Consider the following 16,004-nt stretch of genomic DNA (forward strand, 5'->3'; position numbering starts at 1 on the left):
TACCAGAAAAAGTACATGTTGAATTAAAAGAATGGGAATTTTTCAAGAGAATCACTGCCAGCAAGGAAATCAATATGTTTCTTTGGAATACTAATTGTAACCTCATTTTGCACAATGATTTGTCTTTTCTTCCTTATTATTATGGCATTCCGACAGATAAGTAAAAATGGAGATACAGTGGTTGAAAATCAAACATCTCTTCTTAGCCCTAACAAAAGTACAAGTAGTAATTTCCCTAATTTTTCTGAACAAATTACTTGACTCAAGAGAGATGCTGGACAATATCATGAAGATATAAATATATATCTTGATAATTCAACACATTTAAAGAATAGTATGTGGTGTCAACACATGACGTAGGTGGGGAGGAGAACGTCAGATGAAAGCTGCTACGTGTGTTCTCTTGTCCCTTATGCCATGAGCAGAGCTGGAACATTTATTGCAAGAGAAATGCCTATACATGTTGTGAGGTGTCTGAGCCATCAAGCAGCATGCACCACAGGAGGACAATTTGATGAAAAATGGGCAACCCTAAAATGGAGGTCGAGAAAGATATTACCATATGAAGATGGATACATAAAAACACAACAAATGGAAAAGGATCCAGGTTGGATATGCAGGATGCTTGTGTATTCGATTAATAGTTGTGACTGGAGACCAGATAAGGATTGTCAAGCAAAAGAGACTCGAATGTACACATGCATTGGAAATACCAGGATTGCCAGCATGCATGGAAAGGCCTCAGATATTCGTATATGGATGACAGCACCAGTACCAGTACAGATAGTACAAGTAGTGAATGTCGAATGCCTGAAACCATGGGCCAAGTATGCAAAACTATTAACATGGGTCAAGAATGAAGCTGGACGTGTCCATACTACCAATGAAGAAGGTCACATTGTGCTTCAGAAACACAGGATCGACTAAAGTGGGAGAAAACAGGGGTGCAAACAGATAATTGATGCTCCAGGAATGAGTGTAGGAACTGCCATACTGATTAGCCACTATTGGGCGTGTGGATCCAGAGCTTACATGCAGCTGCCTAAACATTTGGGAGGAATATGCTCTACTGTGGTCATACATGTCCCTGCATTGGTGATTCCTCAAAGTGATCTGCATATTGAAGATTGTTCTCTCCGCTATCACTCTCTCTTCTTGTTGTGTCCACCAGAGATCTAACCTATCCCCCTGGTTCTTCAATGTCTACATGACCCTGCTGGCCCGCAGGATCTCTACCTTCACCTCCAACGGTAAGTGTTATGCGGATGATGAACAGCTCTCCTTCAGGCTACCATCGGCCTCCTCCTCCTCGCTCATTCCAGACTGTCTTTCCACAATTCAGTCTTGGTGTGCTGTGAATGATCTCTGCCTTAAGGCAAGCAAGACAGAGATCATCCTCATTGGGACTCCTGCTCCTGCCTTCCCACTTCCACTCTGGCCTGCCTCCATCAGCCCTGCACCCTCACCCACAAGTGAGGCAAAAAATCTGGGGCCCATCTTCGATTACACTCTCTTCTTCTTCTCTCACATCTCTGACATCTCTATAAGGCCCCACTACCAGCTGTACTTCCTTAGAGGTATTCTAGCTTTTCTCACTTTCCTCAAAGGCTTATCATCTCCAGAGCCTGATTCTCTCTAGACTGGACTACTGCAACTGTCTCTTTCTCAATCTCCATACTTCTACTCTCTGACCTCTACAACTCATTCAGAATAGAACTGCAAGACTTATCTTGCAAGTGCCAAGCGCCAAGCATTGAACAATTAAAGATGCAGAAAGCAGATGTGAGATGGAACAACCGAGTCTCCAGTGGCCAAGAGGAGTAATAGCACACAGTATAATTGAATTAAAGAGCATCAAATAAAAGGTCTCACATGGTGCAAGACTCAAAAACAAGACCTATTCATTAGGTTTTAATTGAAAAAAGTGATGTACCTACACTCCCTTAAAGAGAAGAGAACAGTCAGCAAGGTCAACTACAAAGAAGAAGCCTTGTCTCAGGGCTTAATTGATGAGAGAGAGTAGGCTAATTGACCAAATGGGTAGTATGACGTTGTTCCCCGCACCTGGGTTTTGTTTTGCTCACATGCTGCTAATTAGCCGAAAGTCCCAGGTTGGGAGGGAATTCCAACCAAACACGAGGGTCTATGTAGCAGTATACTATACAATGTTGCAGAGGCCAATCCACTGCTGTTATTCTGCTGTTGATCTGTGTGAGTCATATTTAAAGGTAACTTGAGGTGTGCCTACCAGATAAGAGCAACCAATTATGTCATTAACACCTAAATGATATATAGGTATATATGTTCTCTTAACCAATCCCTCCACCCGATAGATTTTCTGCTATTTGCATTATAGGATGACATCATAGCAGACGTACATCGAAGCCTTGGTATAATTGAAATATTGCTGAGTGTGTGAGCTGCAATTTGCCTGTTCACTAGGTTTCACTACTTCATTTGAGCTGACAATACAGTAGTATTCTGTCATATTCTTTGAGTCTGTCCAGTTTTTTGGGTCTGAGATAGTTTATTGGTATCTGGCACTTGAAATGCTCCAGGTGCTACTGCACAATAGCCATTGTGATATGTTTGATATCTTTTCTTAATGTAGGTGCACATATGATTTGTACAATGTGTTGGGATGCATATCCAGCTCTCCTGTCCCCCAAGGGGTGCAGATTGAGAGAAATACGCTAGGAGTGCATGTACCTAATGGCATGCTGTGGCAGGTGACATTGGTAAGGTGTATAGAAGGGATGAGAGGATGTAGAAGCTTGTAGGATGTGTACAGTGGTATACATTAGGCATTCTAAGCTGCAAAAATATACTGAACCACTGTCATTTTGAAATCTAGGCCCAGAGTGGTCTGGACCGAGTACCAGAGAGGAATAGTAGTAAGACTTAGCAGTAACACACTCTCCCATCCTCGCTCCCACCTAAGGCAATAGACTAGGTCATTTGATCAATTAAGACATATCCCTTCATTGTGACACACTGGAAGTTCATGTAATCTAAAAGGAATGTGAACAGGAAAGCGCCTGTCCCTGTAGGATGATCTCATGGGAGGCAAGGCAGAGGTCTGTAACTTCCAAAACATGTATCCCAAATTTAGAGCCTCCATGCCATCAGGCCCCCAATCTTTCTATTTGAACTGCCGATGCCCATTATCCAAACTCTTAAATCCCTCATCAATCAATTTATTAGTGTGTCCACAGAAGGGCAGTCCAGGGAGGGGGCAGGTGCCAATGGGAGAGCACAAACAGAACACCCTGTGATTTGTACTGCAGGTTGCACCGGGTGAGGGTAAAAAATGTAGGCCAACGACAGGGAGGCATGGTGGGGGTGCCAAAATGTCTGTGATCGAACAAAGCTTCTCTCATTTTAGAGAGCTATCTTGACCTTGATTGTATCCACTGAGCTCATGTCTAATTAACAGGTGCACATCACAATGTTGAAATGTGGGGAGAGGAGCCTTATCATCTAATGGACGAATTGTGTTGCTAGGTTGTAAAATAAACAAAGTCAAGGACCATGTGGAATAAAATCGACACAAGTAGCCGTAGCCAATCATCTGGTGGTCGATAAGTGGCCGACAATATGTGTATGGGGGCCCACCAATGAGGATGATGAGATGATACTGTAAATTGTTTGTGTCATGAGTGATGTTGCTGCCCTTCAAAATGTTCTGTCTGCTTTGAACTAACCAGTGTGCTCCCTGTCAGTGGGGTTTGAAATACCCTTGCTGACATGTTTTTTCTTTTTTGGAAGTGACACTTTTTTATCTTTGCAAAAGGTGTATCAAGCTTTTTCCCCTAGAGGGTTTCGTTTCTTCCTGTGTCTGGTTGTCTGGATGGAGGCTTCATGGCCGCACATCTGGAGAGTCTGCACCCACCTTCTGCGAACCGTCCCTTGTGCACAACTTGGAGTGGTTTACGGGAACCATGTTGCCATAATTCCTTTCTGTTCTTTGGAGCGGGCGCAACTTCCGGTTGTTGCAGGGCGTTGATGGGACCCTTTGACGGTGGAACTCGGGAGAGTGAACAGACGTAAGTGTACCTTTTTCAGGAGAAAACAATGCAAGGAGGGAGAATGTGTGTGGCTATTGAGGGGTGTGGAACAGCAAGGTGAATAATGTATGTCAGTATGTGAAAGGACCAAGGACCAACCCTTTGTTTTTGTGGAAGAAGAGGATAACAGAGTTAAGGGATCCTTCCCAAATGGAGGAGGAAGGCAGCACTGTATTTTATGAAGACAAAATAAAGGTAAAAGGGTAGAGGCTCCATATATTTAGAGGGCCTGGGATCTCCGCCCCCCCGATATAAAGGGGGGTGTTGAAACGATACATAGTAGATTTTGTGTTTTTATTGATGTTATTGTTGTTTTAGGTGGGTCCCAGGAGGAGGTGTATAGGATGGTGGTGTGAGGGATGAGTGTTGATGAGTGTAGTGGTTGGTGGGGGAAGTGCTTATTTGGAAGTAGGGGGGGTATTGGGGGTATTGGATTACAGGTAATTGCACAGGTAATTGCACTGGAGGCAACCGGTAGAGAGGAGACGACAAGAAGGTAAGAGCGCTGCTCTGTCAGTTCACTGACAGATGGACAGGTTTTTGAGTGTTAAATTAAAATGAGAGGGCGGAGTAGAAAATGGTGCTGATTACTCTGTTAGAATATATATACGCTACTGTAGCCCTATATAAGAATAAGATCTTGAAATATCACAATCAGTGGGTGGCTGAGACAAGGACAGGGCAGTTTCAATCATGGCCAGAGCAGGGAAAAAACAACAAAGAAATATTAGGGCATTTGTATATGTTCTTTGCTTCCAAATATAAGGGTAAAAAGCTTTAAAAAAAGGAGGTGTTAGAATTGTGGAAGATGGTAGAAAATCTTGCCCCAAACCAAGTGAAGTCATCTACAAGAACGCCAACATTAGAGAATCAAACTCTCCCACTGCTCCACACAGGGCGATTTGTTCTGCCCTATCTAGACCAGACACAGAGACACAGACACCCACCAACCCACCACAGTCCCCGTTAGGATGTTATCCCAGTTGTGCTGCCTTAGGACACCAACCCTATGTATGACCCCCCACTCACCACTGCCTCAGCCCTATCACCACGCTAGGCTCAATATCAAAATATCCTCAATTCTATGTAATCAGACGCAGCAAAATAAATTGAGAGGGGAGCTCCCCGTGCAAAGACCCACAAACAGCTAGTAGAAGCTTTAAAGGCTGTGTAGGAAGAGTTAGCTTGATTGATAATAGAGAAGATAGAGAGAATAGATAAGAGAGAATTGCAAAAAGCACTATGTGGACTAGATGATTGGAGAGCGGGAGACTTATTGTTTTTGATCGATAGCACGGGTATCAAGGATGTACATTTAGAAAAGGATTAGGGGAACAGGAGACAGCGAACAGGAAGTTTCTATTATGGTAAGTGAAGTCGGAGGTGGGGGTAGGAGGGACTCCACCTGAAATTTTGCTGTGCGTGAAAAGTTTACAGGGGCCTCGATTAAGGAACATTTACCGGTGCATAGCCATGGCTAAAGGGGAGGTTGTGGAAAAAAGAGGACGAGGAAGGTGACAGGGATGCAGTTCCCCTTATTGCATAAATACCAGGAAGGATTCAGCACATTCTGTGGCCACACATGAGTAAAAACAATTTGATAAAAGGTTTACGGTCTCTTACTTATGGGGCGTGAAAGTGGATCTATGCATTTGAGAAACAAACGGCAGGTGTTACATTGGCTGTGGGTGATTTGAAGAGTTTATTTGTTGCTAATGTTTGGACATCAGGCTGAGGATATTTGGGTAAAAACAGGTATGATTAGGGGATGATATTCATGATGGCTCCCAATTTAATGACATTAGGGCACAAGTCTGAGCTGCCTTATGCCGTGTCTATCCCAAAACTCCTGATCTCCAATCGATCATGCTGCACACATTGGGAGATGATGAGGACCCTGCCTAGTATATTTTACAGATTCAAGAAATGTTGACGGCAGAAATGGGAGAATCATGGGATCGGTCTGTTTACTTCTTTTATTTTGAAGTGAAGAAAGGGCTTCTCATGTAGGTCCAAGAATCACCTGATAAAATAGTAGAGACAGAAGCAGAGGGGTGAGGTGGAGATGCAATCAATAATTATACATCACTGTAAACGGTTGAGAGAAAAAGAGAAGGAAACGGCCCAGTGAAACTGGTGCAAAAGAAATTAGAGAAGATATCAGTGGAAGGGCCCATGATTGCTGCCATTACATGATCCACAGACAGAAACGAGGGTGGTACAGGCATATGTGAGAACAGCCTCTGCATGGGAAGAAGGGTAGGACTGGAACTGTAGGTTTTAATCACGATACTAAGGATGGCCCCAGGGAGGATATCCATGGGGATGAGGGGGTTTGCAGGCCCTCAATGAGGAAGAGTAGGATTTGGGGGCATGGGGCCAATGGGGGGAATATGGGGCAATGTTGGACATGTGGGAAAATGGGACATTTTCAACGGGAGTGTAGAAGCATGGTCAGTGAAGAGTATAACCAAATGCCCCCATATGTCCAGGAGCGCCATTCCCCTATCAATTGCCCTATGACCAGGTCCCACCATGGTTCAGTACATAGCACAACCACTACCTGCCCAAGCAACCGTCCTCTGCCCTTTCCGCAGCTGTAAGCTCCAGGCCCCCACAGTCAGGAGGCATACACTGCCCAACCCGCCCCTTTGCAGGTGCCTCAAATACCTAACAATAACATGGTCTCCAATGGTACAGTTATACACTATCAGGGAGTGAGTGTGCTGTGGGGCAATCATTTTGTTTTCCCAGGGACAAACACCTATCCAGATTAGGACAGCCCACAGAGAGTTCCTCTCTATCACTGCTGACCCAGAAGATGAACCGTTGATGGGCATGCAGATAGGCGACAAACCTTTTATTTTTATGGTGGACAGAAGTGCCACCAAATCATGCATTAAGGAGTGACATTTTCCTTTATCAGGCGAGATCATGGACACAGAGGGCTTCTGTGGGGCAGTGAAACTGGTTCCTTTTAGAGAAGAATTGGCCATTAAAGTGGGGAATGAGAGTGCAAGCTCCTTTGTTGTTTTCGGAAACTTCCCCCGTTAACCTGTTGGGACGAGATGTGCTCAGTAAACTGAATATGAGCATCTCGTTTACTGAATGAGGGGTGGTGTGCCACATAAGAGCCATGGCTATTTCACTGACATCCTCTTTGTCGTTCCCTCCCCATAAATATGGTCTCTACATATGGTCTCTGTGCTCTTCCCCTTCCCTTACTCTCCCATTAATGGTGGCACACAGTGAGAGTCCCTCCTGACCTTATTCCACTCCTCTAAGGTCATCATTAATATTTATGTGAATGGTACCAACTTGATCCAAGGACCTCAGGCCAACCTCCAGAAGGGGTGTAGCCCTGATCTTCCTGAGTGGATTCCTGCCTCTGCCATTCCCACATAGCCCTTCACCTCTTTAAAATGCATCGTCTGCAGGCTCGCTCCCTCTCATAGCCATTCCCTTACTGTGGCCACTATCTATTGGCCACCTGGTCAGATCTCCTCCTTCCTCCTCCTTCCTCTCTGAGTGGGCGGACCTCTCCTCTTCCCTCCTGATCTCAACCACTCAACTCCACCTGGATGTTTCCTGTCCCTCCTCTGGACTCTTTTGCGACCTTTATGACTCTCTCTCACTCTCTATTCTCCTCTCTAGCCCAACTCACTCAGCAAGGCACACTCTGGATTTTCTGATATCCTCAGACCTTCCCCTTTCTATTCCTCTCACCACTCCTCTCTCCTGGAGTGATCACTTTCTCCATTCCTCCCATCTCACCCTCTCTACCCCTCAGGCCAAGCCAACTCCATCACCGCTACCCACCTTCTCGGTCATCGACCCATGAAGCATGTGTCAATTGAGGCTTTTGCACCACATTCTCACTCCCCTCCCCCCTTTGGCTGACTCACACCCTTGCACAGCCCTTTCCATGCTCCACTCTGCTATATCTGATACTCTCAATGTTTTTTGCCCCTGTCATGAGGATCCGTCTGAAGCCCAAAGCCAAGTGCAACTCTTGGTACGACTCTGACCTTGTCACCCTTAAACGCAAGTGCAGGGTGGCTGAGAGGAAATGGTGTGTTTCATGTACATCCTCTGACAATCTGGCCTGCCGCCTGCTCCAAAGGCAATACCGGCTCTCTGTCCTCGCCAAGAAGAGAGATCACATCCAAGCCTGCGTCTCTGCGGCATCCAACAACTTGGTTGAACTATTTAAAATTTGCAAGGAACTGGCCAATCCTGCTGCAATCTCTACCTCTCCTATCCCTCTGCATGGCACTGGCTTCTCATTTCATCTCTAAAACTCAGGACATCCTGTGCTCTCTCTCCTCCTCCCCCATTCCACCCTTTACTCCCTGCTCCTCCTCTGGCCCTTCTTCGGCTACCTCTCCTCCCTCCTTCTCTACCTTTCCACTGTTCTTTCCAGACAAAGTTTCTAGAAAAGTCTGATCTATGAGAGTCTCATCTAAACAGGTTCATCCCTGTTCCTCCAAAACCATCAAGGACCACATTGACTCCCTGGCTCCTGTCCTCTCTGACTTCTGCAACCACTCCTTTGCCAATGGAGTCATCCCTTCCCCCCTGAAGCACTCCCTTGTGCACCCTCTTCTTAAGAAACCCTCTGCCGACCCACCCTGCCCAGCTAATTATCGCCCAATCCCCATCACTCCTTTCCTGGGCAAACTCTTGGAAAAGCTGTCCATCTTCCAGCTCAATCTCCACACTGAATCTGTTGGTTGTCTCCATGATCATCAGTCTGGCTTCAGAGCTGCCAGAAGCACAGAAACTGCTCTCCTGAATATTCATTAAGGCCTGCTCTCCAACCTTGATTCCAACAGCCCCTGTGTCCTCATCTTACTTGATCTCTCTTCTGCCTTTGACACAGTCAACCGTGCCATCCTGCTCAACCGTCTCCGTGATAACCTAGGTATCACTGGTCAGGCCCTGGCATGGCTGACTTCTACCTCTCTGATTGACCCTCCCAGGTCCAACTTGGGTCCTTCTTCTCCTCTTTCTCCATCTCTACCTGTGGTGTCCCCCAGGGGTCTAACCTCTCTTGCTGGCTGTTCAACCAATACCTGGCACTTCTGGCCCACCGCATTGCCGCACTCTGCCCAAATGTTCAGTGCTATGCGGCTGACAGCTCATTTTCAGGCTGCCCTCAGCCACCTCTTCCCCATCCCTCAGCTCTGACTGCCTATCTGCCATCCAGGAGTGGTGTGCCACCAATGATCTCTGCCTCAATGCCAGTAAGACTGAGATTCTCCTCATCGGTACACCCACTCCCTCCTTTCCTGTCACTCTCTGGCCGGCCTCTCTTGGCCCTCTTCCTAAGTCCACCTGCCAGGCTAAAAACCTCAGGGTCATCTTTGACTCCACACTCTCCTTCTCTCCTCATCTCTGACGTCTCTAAGAAGTCACACTACCAGCTGCACCTCCTTAGAGGTATTCTTCCTTTCCTCACCTTCCCCCAGAAGCTCACTGTCTCCAGAGCTCTGGTTCTCTCCAGGCTGGATAATTGCAACAGCCTCTTTCTAAATCTGCCTGCTTCTACTCTCTGCCCTCTGCAACTCATCCAGAACAGGACTGCGAGACTTGTCCTTGGCCTCAAGCCCAGGGATCATATCTCTCCAGGACTGAAATCTCTGCACTGGCTCCCTGTGGCTGCAACGATTAAGTTCAAAACCTTCTGCATTGTCCACATGGCCTTTTGGGGCCTGGGGCCTCAATACCGTCAACTCTCTCTTCCTAAATATCTTCCTTCTCAAGCTCTTCGCTCATCCTTCTCCAACTCCCTTAGGGTCCGTCGCTTCTCCAAGCAACGAGTTGGTGGTAGATCTCTTTCTTCAATTGGTGTCTCCCCCTGGAACAGCCTCCCTACCTCCCTGAAGATTGAGGAGAATCATCTCTGGTTCCAGAATCACCTCAAAACCTCAAAATTGCTTCTGCTTTTTCTCCTCCTCTCCCCTTGTGACTTCCTGGCTGAAACTGAAACTGCACTGGTTACCTCGCCACCCTCTGATCTCGGGCCAAGGTCATCCTCCCCGCCAGTTGCACACCTGCACTGCCTTCCTGGCAACCCCCACACTTGGGGACTGTTTTCTGTATCCCTACAGTCCTCCTACCAGCACCCGACACCTGTTGTCTGCACTTACCCTTGAACTTGCCACCTGTTGGGCACACTTTTATTTATTATTTATTCTTTTATCCCATGTACTGCATTTTCCCCTCCCATTTCCCATGCACTTGCGCGATCTTAATGACACATGGCCTAGTAGGATCATTGTCGGTCTTCCCTATGTTCCCCATCCTTAGCCGCGTTGCGCCTCGAAACACTGGTGTATAGGCACGTTATAAATGCCATATCATACCTTATCATATAATATCATATCATATCATATCACGCCCTAGGGAGTAATTTGGCGGCTCGAGGAGTCCCCAGGCACTCAGAATTGTTTATTTACAGAGCAACAGTGCTGTTGAATGCAATTCCCTGCATAAGAAACAAATGCTGAAGAATACCCTCTGATTTTATGATCATGCCTGCAAAGCCCCAAGAGCATGTTGCAGGGATGATTATCATGCTGGATATTACATTTATTTTAAATGTTTTTATAAATTCTTAACAAATAACAATTGGTCTGTAGTGTTGAGGAAGAAACTGTGAGGTACAGTACACATTAATCCATTTACCAATATTAATAGTACAGAACCAAATAGTTTGCATAAAAACAAAAACGAAAGAAAAATAACATTCCATCACGTTAATTAGGCTTGAATACTTATACATTTAAATTGGTGTTTGCAATGACAGCATGACAGCGTTAAATGCACTGAAGCGCGGGACACTGGATAACAATAGTGGTAGCTAAAAGGAAGGCTCAGGGGATTTGGGGGAAGGGGGGCAGCTATCGAAGAGTGAGGGCCCTCATAGCTGTTCACATTAAACTCAACAAGGTGTTAATGAGTAGTTCATGGTGGCTTGTCATCGCATGAGTGAAACATATTAAAAATAAGTGTCTTCCAAGACCCATAGACATATTCAAGGACCTCATCCAGTCAATACAGTGACCTAGCCCATGCCTTGGTCTCAGCCTCACACCAAACTTCCAAATCGCGATGCCACTGCTTGTAACGTGGGCCCCCAGCAGATTTCCAGGACATGGCGATGCAATGTTTCACAAGTATACAGGCTAAGTCCATAAATGTAGTAATATGTTGGTATTTGCCTTTCCTAGGATACGTTCCAAGGAGACATTCTGCTATATCTGTGAGCTCTCACCACCTTGCGGGCATGCTCAATTCGAGACCAACATTTATGCACGTGTGGGCATTTCCAAATCATATTGATTAGATCTGTATCGTCTCGTTTACATCAGGGGCAGGTCGTGTGACTGTACGTTAAATTTAGCAACTCTTTTGGGGGTCATGTATGTACGATGGAGTACATTTATTTGTATTAGTTTAAATCCAGCATTCTGGGATACATTTTTACGAAAACTGAGTGCTCTGTCCCATTCTTGCTCAGTAATTAAAGTGCACACATCCAGTTCCCAGTGTGCCTAAGCTTCGGATTCGGGTGAATAGACTCATTCAGCAAGCAGCTACATTATTTAGTTACCAGCTTCCAGCTATATTCGAGTGCATACATTAACACTATTAGTGCTGTCCTCGCCAGTTCAGCAGGCCACTCGTTCCAAATACGCTTTGCTACACCTACCACCTTCATGTATCTAAGAAATTGCCCTTTGGGCAGGCCTATTTGCAGGGTTAGGCAATCTAGGTCACTGAATCTCCCATTTCCGTACATTTCCCCCCATTCTTCACAGCACCTTGCAGCATTGAGGCCATCCCTGTTTCTACACACATTAGCCACCATCGGGACATTGGGTGAGTAGACACAGCATATCCGAGCAGCTTTAGTGCCCTGGACCAGATCATTCGGCCCAAGACAACGAGTAACGGTAAAGAATTCATACAGTGTTCTGGAAGCCAATGCATTTTATAAAGCAAGCTAGGGCCACCAATTGTTTAAACAGCAGAGTTTTAGATGTGATATGATGTGATATCATCTGATAACCATGTTTCAAGGAAGTGAAAGAAGGAAGCATTAATGTCGTTATAGATATTTGTAAAATAATACAGGAATCTAGGAAGTACTATAATGTTTACAATCACTATTCTGTCCATGTGTGAAAGGTGTAATCTGGACCAAAAGGACATGGACATTTTAAGGCCCCCCAGCACCCTCAGAGTGTTATGGGTATGTGGGACCTCTGGTGTATGCGTGACTTGAATACACAAGTATTTAAAGGAGTACACCTCCGATGGGAGCTCCAGGTCAGGTAAGGTAGCCGCTCCCATTTCACAAAGGCCAACCAGGGGAAAAAGACAGGAATTGCGCTTATTAAAAGAGATCTCAGAGAGTATTGCAAAATTATTCATTACATCGAGGACCATGGGTAAATTGTGTTGTGGTTCACATAAACAGAGCAGGACATCATCAGCATATAACAACACTAAGTGCCTAGTACCACCTATCATAATGCCTGTGTCCGAGGACTGTTGGCACAGGTATGCCGCCATGGGCTCCAGAGCCTTGACGATTCCCACATTGTATGTTCCATGCTCCACATATTTGGCTTCCTGATTTCACTATGGCCGTTGGAGAGGAGTACAGCAGTGTCACCCAGCGGATAAAACTTTCTCCCATCCCAAAGCTCTGTAGGACCTCAAAAAACCATTCACAATATAGGGAGTCAAAAGCTTTAATTGCATCAAGGGACACCACAACACAGTGTTCTCGGCGGGGGTTGGTTTGTTCAGTAACATGCTGTAGCCTGCTGAGGTTCAGGGTGGTACTACGTCCCGGCATGAACCCAGCCTGGTCCGTATGTATTAAGTCAGTGATGACCCTGCAGATTCGTCTCGCAACTACTGTGGTATTTTTGCGTCATAATTCAGCATTGCCAGGGGGCGGTATGAGCCGCATCTGTCCATCGCGCCTTGAAACACTTGTGTATAGGTGCGTTATAAATACCATATCATATCATATCATATCATATCATATCATATCATAGCATAGGCCACCTCAAAAACCTTCAACAGCACCAGGGCTAAAGCAGAGCTATATGTTTCATAGAACTTTGGGGGGAGACCATTGCACCCAGGCATTTTAGCACTAGAGAGGGAGGTGATTGCTTGGTTCAGTTCCTCCACTGTAATAGGCTGATCTAGGAGGATCCGGTGTGTATCAGTAAGCTTCGGGAGCAGGATAAGAGAAAGAGCATCAGTCACCTCTCTTTGGGGCACCTGTTTGTTGTGGCTTTATAACTGGGTGTAGTATGTAGAAAAGATATCATTATTGGCAAGCTTGGACCTCCACGGGGCCCCACATTCGTCAATTACGCAGTGTGGTTAGGGATCTAGGGTGCTCTCGCTTGTAAAGTCATGATAAACATCTCCCACAATAGGCATGCACTACATCAGAATTGGGGCTCTAGGGCTTCTGTTGTTCCATGCAGTTATCAAAGGGTACTGGTCAGATATCGAACGTCCCATATATTCAGCGCTGCAAAGTTTGACCAACTGCCCCAAGCCAAAAAGAAAATAATCAATCCTGGTGTATAGATTGTGGGGGGAAGAGTAAAAGGAGTAACCCCTAGCCTCTGGGTGTAATTCCCTCCAGGCATCCACTAAATCTAAGTCGGTCAGTGCTGCGTTCAGAGCAACCGTCGCTGGGGATGGACCCCTATAGGCTGAGGAGGACCTGTCCAATACAGCATCTCTGACACAATTAACATCACCCCCCATAGGAAGAAACACTTGCGTTGAGATGTGACATGAGTAAGCAACCTGTGCATGTGGGATGGGAAACCATGGTTTGGAAAATAGGAATTAATGATGCAAACCTCTATGTGACCGAGATAGCCCCATAAGATCAGATACCATCTCTCCCTGTCCTTGTCGACCTCTAACAGCTGGAATAGCAATGAACCATTTATCCATGTAAGCACTCCCCTAGCGTACTTCGAGTATGTAGTGCAGTAGCCCCTCCCAGCCCAGTGGTTCAAAACTGCTGCTTGTTAATCGGGCAGCAGTTGGGTTTCCTGAATTAATGCTAGAGATATCTTTTTATGTTTCAAATTTCACCCTGTTCCTACGAAGCTAAGAGGCCAACCCGCGTACTTTCTAGGTCAGTATTCTAATGTGGGTTATGGTGACGGTACTTATTAACCAGCACAAGCTTTGCAAAAGTGTCCCTTCCCCCAGCCTGGCTCAGCATACATAAGTAACACACCCCTGCATAAATGGCCAAACCACCCAGGTCATCTGTACAACAGCAAACAGTGCACAGGCCCACCCTTTCAGATCGGCCACCTAACCAGTAGCAGCTCCATGCGAGCTGAAATGCATGGAAAAGACACACAAAAATAACAGTTATGTTAACCAAACTATATAACACTGCCCAGCAGTAACACCTTGTTCAGGCATTTCCATTCTACCAAGGCCAAATGTGGCCATTGAGTACCAGGTAATGGAGGCCAGCAACAGACACACCACTGTTTTTAATTTAGAGCAGGCAACTAAGATCCACAGCAGGTGGCTGGACATTGCCCCCACTGATAGTAAAGCCATCGATGGCAGCTTTCCGGCTATTACAATGCTACCTTATGTGGAACACCCAGAGTAGCGCACCGGAGGTTCTGGAATCAGAAATAATAAAATCACACATTAGATCAAGTGCCAACTTCGTCCCTGCTGGCCAAATTGTTAAGATTCCAACCACATGTTTGCGGCAGCAGGACTGTCAAGGAATTGTGACCTGCCATTGTAAATAATCTTGAGTCTGGTGGGGTATATGAGCATATATTTGAGGCCCAGTTGCCTGAGTATCGCCTTGGCCAGCACAAACTAATGTCTGGCTCTTTGGACCACAGGTGTGTAATCTGGGTATATAGCAATCCTGGAACTGCCTCTCTGTATCTCACCACCTTCCCTTGAGGATCTCAGGAGCATCTCCCTATCTCAAAAGGTCCGGATTCTAGCGATGACCGGCATAGGGTGGAATCCAGGTGGAGGTTTCTTCTGTATTGACCTGTGGGCCCGTTCGACAGCAAAGCCTTGTGACAGCTTACCAGACCCAATCTCCTGCAGTAACATCCGCTCCTTCTGGGAGGCCCAGCACACGTATATTGTTTTGGTGGGACCTGCCCTTGGCGTCCTCTATGCATAGCTCTAAGGCAGTGATTCTCCTTTTCAGTTCTTTAACCCGTGTTACAAGGTCTTTGGTGGTTACCATAGTCTCCTTCAGCCCTAATTCAGCAGTCTTGACTCTCTCCACCAATTGTCTTAAATCTTGCCTGATTAATTTGACGTCTATTTTAACCTTGTCTGTTTTTGTTTCCAGCAAGGTTCATAAGGCGGCTATTGCAGCAAGCACTTCATCTTCATTAGTGTTTTTTGTAGGGGTACTCAACTCCCTTTGCATAGTATCTACTATCAGGGAGGTCTTGCGTTGTTTATTTTGGCCTACAAATGACTCCATGATGTTTTGTTTGCCCTTGTTTTTAAGTAGGCAACATTTTGGAGGGCAACAGACAGGGTAGGCAAGCATATGTGCCGCAGGTATGTAGGACCTGGGCACCCAATGCTGGGTGGTTCTTCCAACACCACTTCCACAATGAGTATGACAAAATCAAAAGAGCCACAGCACCAAGAGCTCTTAATTCGGTCTGTCTACACCATAGTAAGGATTACACGGGTCAATAGTGATTAATGAGGCCCAATTCCTGTGAACAGCTTCCTCAGGCACCAATGTAGTGGGCACAGTCTCAATCAGTTATGCTGCACTGCAAATCCTGGTGGCAAACCACATGACCCTCTGGGGAAGGGGCACAATGCAATCTAGACCCAAGCATTCCATGTACAATACAGAGG

The sequence above is a fragment of the Ambystoma mexicanum genome, chromosome 4q (genome assembly GCF_040938575.1).
Source record: "Ambystoma mexicanum isolate Mex_15411 chromosome 4q, UKY_AmexF1_1, whole genome shotgun sequence".
NCBI lineage: Eukaryota > Metazoa > Chordata > Amphibia > Caudata > Ambystomatidae > Ambystoma > Ambystoma mexicanum.